Source organism: Nematolebias whitei, chromosome 5 (genome assembly GCF_014905685.2).
Source record: "Nematolebias whitei isolate Nwh7 chromosome 5, NemWhi1, whole genome shotgun sequence".
Classification (NCBI taxonomy): Eukaryota; Metazoa; Chordata; class Actinopteri; order Cyprinodontiformes; family Rivulidae; genus Nematolebias; species Nematolebias whitei.
The window spans coordinates 23076863-23081398 of NC_056502.1; the positions used below are offsets into that span (position 1 = coordinate 23076863).

The following is a 4536-nucleotide window of genomic DNA, read 5'->3' on the forward strand; positions in this document are numbered from 1 at the left end:
TATATATGTGTATATATATATATATATGTATATATATGTGTGTGTATATATATATATATATATATATATATATATATATATATATGTATGTTGCAAAGTTGAGTATTGTTTGTAACTTTATGGAGCAAGTTCTTTAAGTTTCCGAGTATTTAGTTTTATTCTCTTCAACAGGTTTGACAAGGACAAAATGTATCCATTCCAAAGTCTGTAAGCTAAACTGCACACATATTTTAGTTTTTTTTTCTTTTGTTACTTTTAGTACCACTAGATCACATGTGTCAAACTCAAGGCCCGTGAGCCAAATCCAGCTCGCCATAACCATTTCTGTGGCTCTGTACACCCTCAAGGGCCACAGAGACAGAACTTCAAGATAACATGTGTGTGCTTCAATATTATTTTATCAGTCAAATCAATTCAATTTTTGTGTTTACAATGCCAAATTACTCAAACATAAACTATTTAATATTTAGAAGTAGTCAGCGAATGCAGAGAAAGTTATATTTTACCAGTTTTTTTAATAGTTGGTTTTATCAATACTATATTATATAATAGTTTATGTTAGGTGGGTGAATGATCTGATCATCTGACTGTTGATTGCAGTAATTCACATTATTAGCAGAAAAACAAGGGTCCAAATCAAATTTCGCTTAGGACCCCATGGAGGCTTGGGCTGGCCCTGTTTGAAATGTTTGGGAGTTGAATTGAGACTTGAGTGGAAATCCTTGAGATTTACTTGCGACTTGCAAAACATTGACTTGATTCCACCCTTGACATACGCACTCAGTTTTCTTTATCGATTCTTTTCCCATTCAGTGTACAAATATTATTCGTAACCATTTTTCTAAAGGGTTACTTTTCTCGTTTTGCCTTCCTGAGGTGCTGAGAACTTGTTTCTGATAGTCCTGTGCTTTCATTAAGTCGCTTCCATACACTGTTAGAACACCAGAGGTCCCTGAAGTTCTTCTCAAGTCTCTCAAGTCTCTCTGCTTCAGTGCTCCTCATTCTTTAACCTCCCTGCTTCGCTGCATGTGCACGTCAGCTTCAACATGTTCAGCTAAAGTTAGCTCTAAAATGTAGATGTGAAAATGGATGCAACAACATTTTAAATATGTATACTGTACAGAGATTATCAGAAAGATGGGAGTTTAAATTAAACTCAAATACAGTACTTGCACTTCATTACATCCCACAAATGAACTTAGTCAATTAATTATTTGGTTTGCTCAAGGACATGCATTGAGGAGCTTCAAAACTGGGATGGCAGGTAAAAATCTTAAGATTTTGTTCATAATTTTTAAATTATTGTCTTTTTTCTGTTTCTGTTTGTAATATTTAGCGTGTGGAACCGGATGTCCAGAATGTCTCGCAGGTGAGAAGATGATGATTAGAGGCTGCTGCAATGAAAAGCGGGAGTTCTTGTAATTCCCTCTGTCTGTATGCATTCATATCTCTGAATGTTTGCAAAATATCTCGTGAACCAGCTGATGGATTTCAATGAACTCTAAGAAAGTCAGTTTTGTGCGTCTGTCTATTGGAGTCACTTGAATTCAAAGTTAGAAAACACTAAATTAGCTGTAATTAAGTTTCATGTGGTAGTAGCTGAGAGTCATCCTCAACACATTAACTGCTCACTAACACATTCATCAGATTGTGAGTAACATTATTTTCAAGATATTAACATTAAACTCATGCGTGTGAAATTTTCAGGCTTCGTTCTGGCGGTAGAACCACAGATGGAGGATCACTTGGATCTGAGCAAAGGCAAAACATTTTAAACTTCTGTACGTCTCCAAACACTATAGTTGTAAAGTTACTGACTAATATGAAACGTTCTGTTCTGCAACTTTGGACTAACAAGCCAACTGCTGCTTTAGCAGTTTGTCTTTCTAAATATGCCTTTTTTGGACTTTGGATAAAATGTGCCTTAAAACATTTGCATAGTTTCACTTCTTCATTTTTGTGTGCAGAAGATCTATTTGGAGCAGATTTTCATGCTAAGTTGTAAAGATCTTTCATGTTACTGGCACAATTTGTCCTGTGAGTAAAAAAAACAACAACCTGTCAATCAGTTGATTTTTCATTGAATGTTTAAAATTGCAACAGTTAAAGCACATTTTAAAACAAAAAAAACAAACAATATATTTAATTTCAAAGCTTACCTCTGAATGGGACAAGGACACTTGTGATTTATGAACCGTTCTGAGTTGTGTTCACTTACAACGTTTTCACTTTAGACAGTCTTACGATGCTGTCGCTGACAGCAGCTATCCATTATCTTTACCTGCTTCTTCCATTTTGGGTCACGGGGTCACTGTGCGTGAGGCACTCGGACACCATGGACAGGTCTCCAGTCCATCACTAGGACACATAGAGACAAACGAGACAAACAACCATTCACTCTCTCACTCACATCTGGGAACAATTTAGAGTTACCAATCAGCTTAACGTGCATGTTTTTGGTCTGTGGGAGGAAACTGGAGTACCAGGAGGAAACCCACGCATGCACGGAGAAACATGCAAACTCCATCCAGAAAGGTCCCGGACCGAGATTTGATCTGGTGACTTTCTCACTGAGAGGCAACAGCTCTGCTATTATGAAAGGGCACTTTCATAAAAATTACATACGTTAATTGCTAACTTTATAGGATTATTTAATTTGCTGACAGATTAAAACAGTTTTATGCAACAATTTCCCTGCATATATGTTTGAGGTTTACAAGAAACAGCCTTCCCTGCTCTCTGCATCAGTAACTCTACTGGTGCCGCCTCTACATCAGCTGTCACATTTCAACAGGAGGAAAGAAACGCACAAGTGTCAAACAGGATGCAACAATAAGTCGAGGTACGTTTTAAAGATACTCAGATCGACAGGACAGCAGCTTCATCAGGTAAGATTCTGAAAAGTTTTTCTCTTCATAAATATAAAATATAGATTTACACATTTAGAGTAAACAATAAAAAAAAAGAAAATAAGCACAAACTGTACTTTTATTGTAAATGTTTAAGTCAAGTTAGGGGCATAAAATACTTTGTAGATACTTACAAATTTATTTGAAATTGTAGTATTAAACCATAAAAATACATGTGATAACCACAACAAATAACATTAAATGTGTCATCTATTTCAGGATAGATGTGTGAACTTAGTAAAGATAAAAATTTATCATAGCCACATGTTGACTTTTGAACTTAATGTGTGTTTTTACTCAAAATATTTTCATGCCCAGTCACATTTTTCATTTAAGACCACTGTTTTCACCATTATAAACCAGATTAAGCAAATTAGTAATTTGAAGGGGTGAATTTCTTTACTTCCTGCTCTTGTGTGAGCTGCAGGTCAAAGTGCACGTATATGTTTAGATCAAATCTGTCTGTCATATGAAGCTTTATTCGTGTAGTTAAGTTTATCTTGGATATTATTTTCAACAGCTGGTGTAATTTGACAAAGAAGAAAGATTTCCAGAGTGCGTTCTGTCCTGCTTCCTCATCCTTCCCTGCACATCTGAGGTCCTGATTGGTGAGTGTTGGGCTCATGTTTTGTTTTAAACTTTAAATAAATGTAACTACACAGAGCAACATCTGTGTAAGTAATACATATGACTAAGTTATTACTTATAATACTACATAAATATAAAAATAACCAAGTTTTTATCATTGCTCACTATGTAGTAAACGAGTATCCCCATAAAAAATGGATATTTGAAATCTATAGATACATTTTTATTCAAACTTGTTTTTTAGTACTCCCCCTTTCTTATGTTAATTTTATTTAAATTTTATTTATTTAGCTCTTTATAATATATTCCTCATTAAAGTTGTAAAGAATGGAAAATAAAACATTTTTTAAAGTCATCGAGTATGCGGCCTTCTGTAACTATTCTGTTCATGGATTTGTGCAACTTCATGCCCGTTCATTTGGAGGACGCAGCATCTTTACATTACAACGTACATTCCAAAATAATGTTTTTTGTAAACGCTGCGGCAGGGGAAGATTAAAACTGATTATCACTTGCTGTCATGAAATAATAATGGTGTGATCGTAGCTCAGTGTCATCCCAGGTATATATTCTGTCTAACCAATTGTCTGAGATCTTTGTTTAAAGCTTTGTCATCAACTTTTGGAATCATCCTGATTCAAAATGGCCACCACAGCAAATCAGCCTTACAAAACACATATATAATATAACTTTGACAGATTTAGAGCTAATAAATTCATTCATTCATTCAACCTTTATTTAAACAGATAAGTCACATTGAGCCTCGAAGACTCGTTTACAAGTGAGATCTGTTTGGACAGACAATAAAAAGTGGTGAGAAATAGCACATAGGTTTTGGAGACAAAAAAAATTCCTAACGCATTTAACCTTTAGTTAAAGGTCAACAGCGTGATAATGAAGAAAAAAAAATCTCGCACACTAGCACATAATGACGCTGACATTAATAATCTGTGAGTTAGAAAATCGAAATCTCAATACTTTATAATCAAAAGTAAATAACATCTTCACAGTATTAATTATCAGAAATATCCTCCAACTA

At 34.7% G+C, this 4536-nt stretch overlaps 1 protein-coding gene across 1 annotated transcript in view; it reads right to left on the minus strand.

Annotated features, from left to right (window-relative positions):
* Positions 1 to 4536, minus strand: part of LOC119410315 (C3a anaphylatoxin chemotactic receptor-like) — a 19421-nt gene that overhangs the window by 14740 nt on the left and 145 nt on the right. The gene's annotated exons all lie outside the window — the stretch shown is intronic.